General features: G+C 40.2%; 1 protein-coding gene across 1 annotated transcript in view; it reads right to left on the reverse strand.

The window, feature by feature from the left end:
- Nucleotides 1-12027, reverse strand: part of Cap2 (cyclase associated actin cytoskeleton regulatory protein 2) — a 193562-nt gene that overhangs the window by 181139 nt on the left and 396 nt on the right. The gene's annotated exons all lie outside the window — the stretch shown is intronic.

Genomic DNA, 12027 nt, shown 5'->3' on the forward strand with positions numbered 1-12027 from the left:
GAGAGAGAGAGAGAGAGAGACAGCAACTAAGGAAGAGGAGCAAGCTGGCATTAGAAGGTCTGAGTTTCAAGAGCCTGTGGTGGCTGTGGATGTAGCTTATGGCACAGCACCTTCCTGGCAAGTGCAAGGTCCCAAGTTTGATTCCCAGTACAAAAAAGAAAAAAGAGCTTGTGGTGGTATTTAGATGAAAGTTGGCAGCCACAAGCAAGGGCCTAAAGCTTTCTGGTCACTGGTAAAAACAAGCAAACAAACAGAAATGAAAACAAAACTGACACCTGCAAGTTGGAGGAGGAGAAAGCTATCTCACTCACGGTTTCAGAGGTTCAGTCCAGGGTCAGCTGGCTCCCAGCAGGTCTGTCATGCTGGGAGCACATGGTGGAGCAAAGCTGCCCCTTACATAGCAGTGGGGAGGCAGAGCAGAGAGGGCGAGAAATGCACCTCAGAGCACAGCCCCAGGGACCTCCCCCCTTCCTCCACACAGGCCCTTCTTCCCAGTAGCACCTTCAGCTACACACATCAGGGGACTGAGCCACCGCTCAGAACAGCATCCCCACTGGCCAGCAGGAGTCCACGCTTGCCAGGACTCTCTTAATCCACTTAAATTGATAATCCAGGTTAACCATCAGAGGGACCTTTTGGAATGAAGTGAAACAGTTTATCAATCCAATAGTAATACCTGACTCAGGATTCTTGGGAAGATTACTTATTTATTTGGTACAGGGTCTTTCTACAAAGCTTGGACTTATAGTGATCTTCCTGTCTCAGCCTCCCCTTGTGTACAGGTGTGCACCATCATGCCAGTATGGAGAGCCTGGGGTTCTGGGACCAGCACAGCATGCGGTACCGGGGACCGAACCAGGGTCCTTGTGCTTGGCAGCCAGGCGCTTAGACTACTGGGCTATCTCTCCAGCTTCTCTTGGGAGGATTAAATAAGATAAGGAAGTGAACTTTATGAACCCCACAATGATGAGCAAGTTTTATTATTGTAATTTCCCTGGCAACACTCCAAAGCACTCATTCCTGTGATCTGCACCCAGTGAGCCAGGAAATAATGTTTCAAGTGTCACTGCTTTGTGTACCCTCCAAACACAATGACCGTAGCAGCTCACAGGCCACGCTGCTATGACGGCAGAACAAATCAACTGCTGACACTCTGGTGATTAAAGCCAAAGAACTGTCATTTCAAACCATCACTCTTTTCTCACAATATGACCAGAAATATTTTACTTTTATTGATAGTTGCCATTTCAGTGTTAAAATGCTATTCCTCTCTAAAATAATGAATAGTAAGGTTTACTGAAATTGCTCTGATCCTAAAATTCTCTGGCATCCCTTGTAAGATTTTGTAGGATTGAGTAACATTTTCAGGAGCTCTCTTGCAAGAAAAGGATAAAGACAAACCTTACATCTCAGTTCTTAAATGTTCTTCTAGTTTTATGCATAGAGATGTGCAGCAAGCTCGACCGTCATCACTTCATGACAGATAGGCAGGCGATTCAAGCAGTCGCCCACCTCCAGCTCTTTTTTTCACTTTTTCATGTATTTCCAACCTCCTGAGTTTATTTTTATATGTGACTTTGAATTTTTATTTTAGCCCAGATTTTAAAGCAGTGGTATAATTGAACAAAAGACTACAGGATTTTTGTTTGTTTGTTTGTTCTTTGGATGCAAATTAGAGGGGAAAGAGAGAAAAGAGTAAAAAGTAAAAGAAAAAGATAGAAATGAGAATGAAGGAAGGAACTGAAGAGAAAAGGAGGTTACTAAGGAAGGTCCTGAAGGAATAAGCCCTTGTAAGTTTACCTCTAAACTATGTGCAAAGCACAAAAATCAACTACTGACCTTGAAAAATAAGCAATAGCAGGGAAACTAAGGAAAAGAATCAAAACACGAAAAAGGGACTCATTAAGGAGGGGTGGAGGGACTGTGTCAGTTTTCTATTACTGTAACAGTATATCTGGTACATCCAGCTTAACAAGAGGAAAGGATATTTCGGCTCCCAGTTCTGTGATTTTGGTTCACAGTCAGCTGGTCACGTGTCAAGACAACAGCACATCATGGTGGGAGAGCTTGATGGAAGAAAGTCATTTGCTGTACGATAAGGAACAAAGAGAAGAAGAGGAGAAGGCCGGGGTCCCAATAGCCCCTTCGAGGCCATGCCCCTCAACTTCACTTCCTCCAAGAGGCCCCTCCTCCTAAAACTTCCACCACCTCCCAGGAACATCAAGCTGGGGTTGAAGCATCTAACACACAGGCCTTTGGGAGACGTTGAATAGTCAAGTAGTTACAGAAGGTTGGGTATGTGCCTGTAGTTCCAGCTAATCAGGAAGATGAAGCAGGAGTATCAATTGAGCCGGGGAGTTTGAGGTCAGCTTGGGCAACATAGTTACAGTCTGTCTCAAAAAAAGCAAAACAAAACAATCTGTATTTGGGAGGTGGAGCCTTTAAGAATGAGGAGATTATTAAGAGACATCGGTTCCTTTCTTGTGGATGTGGGCTAATTCTCACCAAAGTGAGTTTTTGCTCCTGGGCTGTTCTAAGTCAGCTTGTTATAAAACAACTCTGTCCTTGTATTTTCTCCTTCTTAGACTTTGGTTTGCCTTTTCACCTTCTGCTGGGTTATGCTGAAGTTGAAGGCCCAGCCAGACCCTGCCCCTGTACCCTTGGACTTCTTGGCTTGCAGAATCATTGCTGTTTTTATTTCCTATTTTTTACCAAGGTTAACTTGAGATCAGAACTTTATGAAGGTTTCAAGCAGCATACAGTCTGAGAGAGCCTCCTCTTTTGGGCCAGAGGACCTACAGAAGAGGCTCATACAAATAAGAGTGTGGAAAAGGGTTTGATTTTGCTGTTGCTCTCATTTTTATTATAGTTGAGTGGCCACTTATAGGAATTTGTGACCTATGATAAGCCACAACTCAGGCAACTAAAACTTTCTCTGAGAGAAATTTGTTCTTATTTGTCAGGTGGGAAAAAGAGGCCCTCATGGTCTACAGTGTAGGGAGAAGTTGAAACTGGAAACACTTCAATGCTGAGAAAAGCATCTTGTCTGAGACAATTCCAGTCATCAGTCACTAGGAAACCCTGTGTCACATGATACTAACTTTGTAAAAGTATAAATAAATGCCGCTGTGGTGATTGTCTAGTCCTCTTTTCCCATCTGGAAAGAGGCCTCCACATGACCTCAGCTTTTGTCTTTTGTATATATCTTCTAAATTCCTCTAGTCATTTTTTCCTAGGACCATCAAGAGCTGTGCTGGCCCATGGCACTAGAGTGTAGGAAGAATCTCTGCCTCTTTTCTCTGTCCCATGGATGGATAGCCTTAGACACAGGGAAATTCCATGGTGGTAGCTTTAGCAGCTAAAACTTCAAGAGAAATCCACTCATTCTGGTCAAAAAAATAGGAAAAAAGGCTCATAGATGCAGGAGTAAGGGGCGGGGGTAGAATCCCAAAGAGGAGGGAATTGTATACTGTCTCAATTTTGTCACGTGTTAACTACACATATGAATTATGTTAGAAACTATTGCTCAAGTATCCGTGAAACCCTACATGTGGCAGGATGAGACCCATAATAGATAAGAAAGGCTTTGAAAATTGAGCTGATATCGAAACCATTTCCCACAGAATGTAGAACAGAACTGCATCAAGTGGCTGGTAAGAAAAAAAACTGAGCATTTTCCAAAGGACTTAAGAGCCTAACAACATACTATACAAAACTGTCCAAAATTCAATTGAAGATATTTGACACATAAAGGACCAGGGCAATGAGAACAGTTAAGAGAAGATACAATCAACAAACACCAATGCTAGGATGACATGGATGTTGGGATTACTAGAAAGACTTACAGAAGCTGGGTTAACTATGATCAAGGACATGAGAATAAATGTTCTTGGGATGAAAAGAAAGGCAGAAGTCCTTCACAGAAATGTAAAAACCAAAAAAGAAATGAGTGTAAGTTCTAGAACTGAAAAACACCATAACAAATCAAAAGCACATGGGAAGAGCTGAATAGGAAGATGAAGATCACAGGGGACACTGTCCATGAACACAACAATATAATACTGTCTGATTTCAAGAAAATACAGCAAAGACTTTGGAGAAAAGAATCTGTTAGGATATGGACCCATGCTAAAATAGCTCACATTAGTGTTATTGATGTTTCATGTAAAGAAATTGAGATAGAATGAAGGAACAATAGCTGAAAACTCAAATTTGGTCAAAGCCATTACAGACTGTCATAGTGCTGTCTGGTTATTACACACACACACACACACACACACACACACACACACACACACACCACCTTCATCAGAAAGGGAGAGAAATAGACATGAGTGAAGACACAAGTGTGATGGGCTACAACCATTTTTAAGAGGTCATAAGTACCAAGACCTGAAGCTTCTAGCATCTTCCCATAATCCAGCAGAACAAGCAGTCACTAGAACTCTGTCAAGAAACTGATTCTTTTTCCAACATAAGCAAGATAGTTTGGCACATCACTGACCCTGACTTTTGGTCAGAAACAGGCAGGATGAAATACAACAGTTTTCAGATTTTTACTTTAAATATAGCCTAAAAGAAGTCTGTGAAATACTCTTACACATTTCTAGATTGACATTTAAATTTTTTTGCCAAAATATGAGTTATAAAGAATCTAACTGCCAGCACTCTGTAAATATTGACATGTAAAAGTAAGATGAAATCATCATTATTCATTTTTAAAGAATACATGAATAAGCTGCTCTTTAACAGTCATAAATTTTGTAGAATTTCATTTTTTGCTGTGAACTTTTTTCATTTTTTTGGGATGAAGGTTAGAAGTGTACCCTGATTTTATATATTCTTGTGTCAATGTCTTTACTCCTTACACTACTATACTTTTCTGTTTCAAAAATACCCATTGAATTTTAATTCATAGGTCAAAATATTTTTAAAAGTCTCTGATATCACTATCACTATGCTTAGAAAACAATTCACCAAAACAATGCAAGTTACAAAATTTGACAAGTAGTAACTAAATGCAAACAAATGTAATACAAAGTGTTATTAGAAATTCTCATCTTTTGAGAACTTATTTTTCAATTATCTCATGTAATTGTGGATAAGTGTTCTTATCACTAAAATGAGTCAAGGATGAGCATTAATTGATTTGCATTTTTAATCAAATCATGTTTATGCTGGGAAGCGTAAACAAGGGGATGGAAATGTGTGAAAACTGTGTTATACAAAAGTCACTCCACTTGGTGAACTTCTGAGTTGTGTGCTAAATGGCTCATAGTGGGGTATTTATGCTAATTATATGCGTAAGGATAAGTTGAGTAATACAAACGTAGGGAGTACACTAGCTGCTCCTCTGTCTGGGCTATCTCCTTCATTCACAGTCTTGGATGAGTTATGCTACAACTCTGTAGAGATAAAAGTTAACTTGGAAAAGCCTGATAATAAGGTAGGTAATTGCTGTCTGCAGATGTAAATGAATTGGCTTTATCCTGAGGAAGGTCAACCGACTTCCCCCTCACTAGAGAAGCAGCAAGTTTTATATCTATTAAATAAATCCATCTCAATGTTGTCATAAATGGTCTACTATGAGCCAAGTTTAAGGACTTAGCTCTCTCATTCATAAAGTAAATCTTAAAATGCTCGTTTTTATTTGTATCACAATTACGATTTCACGCTTTTCTAATGCCTATCGTTTAACACCAGCTTACAATTTAATTAGATTGACCTCCAATCTTGATCCATTATTTAAAGATTCAGAAAACACAAAATGTGCAAGAAGATTCTTGCCTAAGCATCGGATCGTTCATATCTCCCTCCTAAAACTGAAGATTCTGAAATGTCTCCAGTTTTTGTTCTTCCTATCCCCTGTGTTTTTACATCCTTGGGCAAGACTACGTACTAAAAAGGGTTAGAGATAGAATTTTTTGTAAGATGGCTCCGACATGGGCTTTTCATTTGTAAAGTGAGAGAAAGGCTTTACAGAAAAGGAGTTGAAAAAGAGAAACTGTGTCACTGTTGGAGAGCCAAGCTGCAGAAGACCAGTGAAGAAAAAATCACACATGGAAAACGAAGATTTCAATGTTTATTTTCTCACAACATTTGTGTGCACATCTTTAGGAAGCCTTCGCACAGGGTCAGTGTAAGCAGTCTGAGGACTCCCGCACCTCAGCAAGAAACACAAATGTGAGTTTTGCTTTGCTGTGGTTTCTGTGTGATTTGTCCTCATCAAAATTCACATTGAAGCTTAATTTCTAAAAGCAGCCGTGTTGGGCAGGTGATTATGTCCCATGGATACTACCCTCACAAATGGGCTACTGTCTTTATGGAGGAGTCATAATTGGGGTCAGTTCTCTGGACTAGGTGTAGCAAGTGGTGGATCTCCAGAGACTGAGCTATAATGGCCACAACAGTAGGTTGTTTTACAGCAAGAGCCTCCTTGTGCTTGTCCCCTCATGCACGTGGTGCTTTCCCTTTCCACCTCTCCACCTCTGAGGCCTCCACTTCTGAGGCCTCCACATACAGCTACCTAATCATGTACTTCCCAATCTCCAGCACTGTGGGCCAAAATAAATCTCATTTGTTGATAACCCAGTTGTAGATGTGACAGCAACAACAAGTGGACTAGGAAATATCTTTCATTCTACACTACTTGAAAGTCATCCTCTCTTGAAAGTTTTCAATTACTGTGGAAATTTAATTAGATAGCCACCTGCCTTTCTTTCAGAAGAACATTAGAGAGGACACTTCCTGTTGAACACAGTGGCCATTCCGAAACAAGATGGAAAAAGGGAAATTGAAAGGCATCCCCTGCAGGGATGGGGAACAGCCAGCAGGTTTCTACCCCACAGGCCCCATCTTCTAATTTGGGTGACTTAGATGGGAGTTGTTCAACGTTTAAGTTTTGGCAGGACATAAACACTCAAACTGTAATGAATTTCCAAAGTGGTATTGTGCAAAACGAACCCCCCCTCCCAGCAACTACACAGTGCACTACAAACAGACCAAGTGATACACCTCCCTACTTAAAACCTGTTTCACCTGATTATGGAAAACCTGACTCGCCAGTTTTCTTGCTGTGGCTGAATTTAATTGCTTCATGTTGCCACAGAGTTAAATAATAAATTTATCTTGCAAGATCTCGGTAATTCTTCTGTGAATAACACTAAGTAGAGACCAGATAAGAAACAAGGATGCCAATCACTACAGGAGGTCCTGGGAGACCTATATTCACAGCTCAGACAGCATCTTCTGTTCTTTGTCTCTTCCCTCACGGATCAGCATTTATGTATCCCCAGGGCTACAGGCTGGCTATACAGTGGCCACTCACCACAGAAGAAATGAATATATCATCAATGGACTCCAGAATGTCACTGGATTTCCACATGAAATGATGTAAAGTAATGGAAGTTATTTTCTCAGTCTGCTGTGCAGAAGTAAAGACACCAGACAACCAACACTGTCTATGGACTACAAGATCTGCCTTTGATATCTCCAGCATCTGGCATCTCCAGGGATCAGGCTCCTCACTGGCACTGGCATGTCAGTTGCCCCACTTCTATTCTGAGTCTCCTAGTCTCTTCCTGTTCTTTAACACCCCATCCTATCAAAGCCCCAGATGTTGAAGTAGACTCTTATTTGGCAGAATGGCCTTTAAATACTGAGCAGTTGAGGGCTAAAGGAACCTCAGAGGTAGCCTAATGCATCCATTCGTCAGCTAGGTGTGAAATTTGAAAAAGTACAGATGACTTTACTTCTCCATTTGACAAGGAGGTCAATGACAAGTCAGGATTGTTAGGTAGATATCTAATTACTAGACAAGGCCAATGAAGGCTGCATCCAAGGAGCAAAGTTTTTCTCATGATTTTTAGACAACCTTCTTATGTGTAGATAGAGAGAGACAGACATTGAAAGGGGGAAAACTGGGACTAAATAATTTCCCAGTTATTTAAGACATAGTTTCCTTAAATGGAAAAAGGACCTATAAAGAGAAAAACAAAACAAGACAGAATTCCTCTGGATGTAAAGGCTCATGTAAGAAAAGGAAAAATTGTTACATAATTTTACTTATATAAGATATCCAGAAAAGGCACAGGGTAGAATGGTGGTTACCATGCTCTGGGGAGAGGGGAAGGAGAGTTATTATGTCATGAACACAGTTAAGGATAATGAAAAGTTCTGAAGACAGATGCTGTCAATGATTATACCCCTTGATGATTGTACTTGGTGTCACTGACTTATACACTTAAAATGGCTAAGATGGTAAATTCTATGATAAGTGCATCTTAACAAAATAAAAACATATTTACAAAATTCCTCACAACAGTTCACTCTGAGCACAAGCCACTCCACTCCTTCAGAAGTACAAGTAGAAATATCCTGAATGAACTACAAAGCTCATAGCCTGAAACCAAAGCCATCCTTGAATCTGCCCACAGTTAACGCCCCAGATTTCCAATCGGCTCATCATTATCAAACCGACCAAACTAAATCCTATTAGAAATGCTGGGGTACCCAGCAGGATGCAGCGCAAGGGAAATTTTAGTAAACTTTAGCAGCTGCTCAGCTATTGCTTAAAGTAATAGCCATTTGATCAAATGAAGTTGTCTTCTGCCCATGCTGACCCAGGAAATCTACCAGAAAAAAAGATGCTTGCAAACCACGGGGTCATAAAGTAAAATTCAGTCGGAAATTTTAGATTAGTGTTTTTCAAGAATTCTGAAAACATCAAAAAATAGACATTTTAATTACAACTTAAGTACATAAAGAGTCTGAATCTCAGGTCTAGTCACTTTATCATGGCTTGAGGGACTGAATAAGCCAGGTATACATCATCAATGTATAACTCAAAAAAATGATCTTTTTTTCATTAGAATACATGGCACATTCACATTCACACCAAAGAATTCTTGCCAAGACATATGGAAAATAGTCTTTAAAGCAGCATTCTTTGCAATAGTGAAACATGGGAACCAATCCAAATACCTGTCAACAAGAAAATGGCTAAATAAATTGTGGGATATTTGTTTTAAAATTACTATACAATTTTATGTAACAATATGGCTAATTCTCAAAAACTTAGTGTTGAGTTTCAAGAAAGTGAGATTATATGTACCTTTCCTAGCAACCAAAAAACATCCAAACCTAAATAATATGTTGTTTAGGAATTCATACATACGTCATGAAACTGTTTTATCACTAAACCAGGGAATGATTTGCACAAAATTCAAAGAGGAGCACAAGGAAAGGCACAGGGAAGGAAGGAGTCCGAAGAAGTGATCTGATCAGTAACAATCTAGCTTTTCTTTACCCCAACTGTCTGATTATTTGTGCTAACAGTTTTACAGAGTTATAATTCTCATACCATACAATAACTTGAACTGTACAACCTGTTCTTATATACTCACAGATATGCACAACCACCACCACAGTCAATTTCAGAATATTTTCATCAGTTCAAAAACAAGCTCTACATCCCTTATCTATCACCCCATTTCCAAAACCTACCTCCAGCCTCTATCTCTAAGCAATTATCCCTACTTTCTAACTCTATGGATTTTCTCATTCTGGACATTTTTATATGAATGGAATCATATAATATGTGCTATTTGGGGAATGGCTTCTTCCACTGAGCATGTTTTCAAGGTTTATTCATGGCGTAGCAGGTACAGTACATTATTTTTAATGGCCAAATAATATCTCATTATATGGATATGACACATTTTATCTATGCATTCAACAGGTGATGAATATTTGAGTTGCTTCTACTCTTTGGCTATTGTGAATGGTCTTGTTTTAAACATCTGAGTACAGGCTTTTGGGTGGAGCATGTTTTCACTTTTCCTGAATTTATATTTACAATGGAATTGCTAGGTTGCACGACAGCTGCTTAGCTGAAAGCTGTCAAACTGTTTTCTGAATGAGCACAACATTTTGTATTTCCAGCTGCAGTGTATGAGCATCCATTTCCTCCTCATCCTCATCAATACTTGTTACTACCCGACTTTGTGACTGATTTGCTATTCCTTGATTGGTGATGTTGAACATCTTTTCATAGGAAGGAGGGAACAATTGTTCATGGGAACAATTCTTTTGTCGCCTATTTATGTATCTTCACTGGTGAAATATTTAGTCAGATCCTGTCCCCATTTTTAAATTGGGTTAGTCATTTTTTGGGGGGAGGGGGTTTAACTGGGGATAGAACTCAGGACCTTGCACTTTCCAGGCAGGCACTTGGGTTATTCGGGTTTTAATTACTGAGGTACAAGAGGTTTTTATATATTGTAGCTACCAGTCCATTCTCAGGTACATGATTTTGAAGTGTTTTCCCATTCTTTGAATTATCTTTTTTACAACTATCTAGTTCTTATATCCTTACTCTAAACCTGGTAATGGGTTAGTAGGTGCTCCTTTGCAATATAATATTCATAACTTTGATAGACAGAGGACATTTTTGTATAAAATATGACATAATTGATTAATTAAGACTTTATGCTTAAAGATGTCTGTTAAAAACATTCAAAGTTAAACACCATGTCATAATGCCACAAATAAGTAAATGCTATTCCTAACAGTGTTTAACCTAACTTCCAGGGACTTAGAGAATCTAGTCCATCAATCCTTTTGAAAAGATCCTCTCTGAACTTATGCTCAGGATGGGTGGGATAGCTAAATGTTGCCAGTGGGACAATCCACATCCCCCTCCTTGTGGTTTATATATTTCCCTCCTTCCCTAAATAAAAAACGGTTTTTATATAGACTCTTACTATCTAGAATAAAAGAAAAAAAATGTTTGCTCTTGCTGAAAATTATATGGACCTTGAGTTTCAATATCTACAAATAAAGTGAAATACAGTCTCATTGTTCCTTTATGTACTGACTTTACCTGCTTTCAATCTATGATAGCTAAAGAACTTGTAGGTTTGCAAAACCTACATATTGACACCTAGCTTGAGATACAAAAAGTTTACCAGCAAATTAAATTGCTTCTTTCAACACTGAGCAGCAAAAACCTACTTCTGTTGAGCAAGGACCACCTCTGCATTTAGCTGCATGACTTCATCCAGTAGCCAACTTCTATTTCTCAGTGTCCTTAATAAATATTCATATTCTAACCTTATTGAGCATTTTTAGACTTGCAACTTTGTGGAGAAAAAGGTCCCTTCTTACAAATATGCTGTATCTTCCAGATCTCATGCCTTGACACAAACTATAATTATTTTCACAGACCTTAATCACTTATTGATGAGTCAATTGTCATGGGTGGCTGAAGAAACTGCCAATCCCTCCTGGCCCTCATCAAATTTGTAATCTAAGTAGCCTCTAGTAACTATGATTCCCCTAAGGAGAACACTGCCATTGTAATCTTGCATTAAGTGGCTTTAAATATTTCACCAAAAATTAAGGAAATATAGATAAGCAACAAAGGGACAGTACTCTGCCAACTCCTGTGGTAAGCTGCAGTGTAGAGCTCCATCGGGTTCTTCGTTCTCGAGACTGTATCCCCAGAAGTCCCTGATCTGTTGGCTAAGTCACCTCTACTCTGAACCTAAATCCTAGCTCAGTATCCTCCGTGTGGTCCCCATCATTTCAGAGACTGTATCAACTCAGACGTCATTAAAACTTGGAGCTCCTCTGCGGTGCTGAGACCAAGAACTTACACGCAGCTCGGATGAAGAGCCCTGAAAGTGGTGAAAGCGCGGCGACTTTCCCAACAACCCTCTCTGCAAAGCAGTCGCGAGCCAGCTGCGCGGGGACCATTTTCGGAGCCATCCCTCAAAGCCTCGGGAGCCTGTGCATTTTTCAGAAGTGACTCATCGCCTCAAGTCAGGTTCTGCAGGGACGCCTGACCGCTTTCTTTCCAGCACGGTCTGACCATGGTGGCCCCGAACGCGTCCGTCTAAGTGATCGCCAGCCCTGCACCCCGGCAGAGCTCCGAGCCCATGAGACCCCTCAAAGTTAGCGCGGCCTGGGGCGCGGGGCTGCTGGTCGGATGGGCAGGCCGCGGCGGCGGGGACGCGGGGACGACGG

This window comes from Octodon degus, unplaced genomic scaffold (genome assembly GCF_000260255.1).
Source record: "Octodon degus isolate 3935 unplaced genomic scaffold, OctDeg1.0 scaffold00023, whole genome shotgun sequence".
Taxonomy (NCBI): domain Eukaryota; kingdom Metazoa; phylum Chordata; class Mammalia; order Rodentia; family Octodontidae; genus Octodon; species Octodon degus.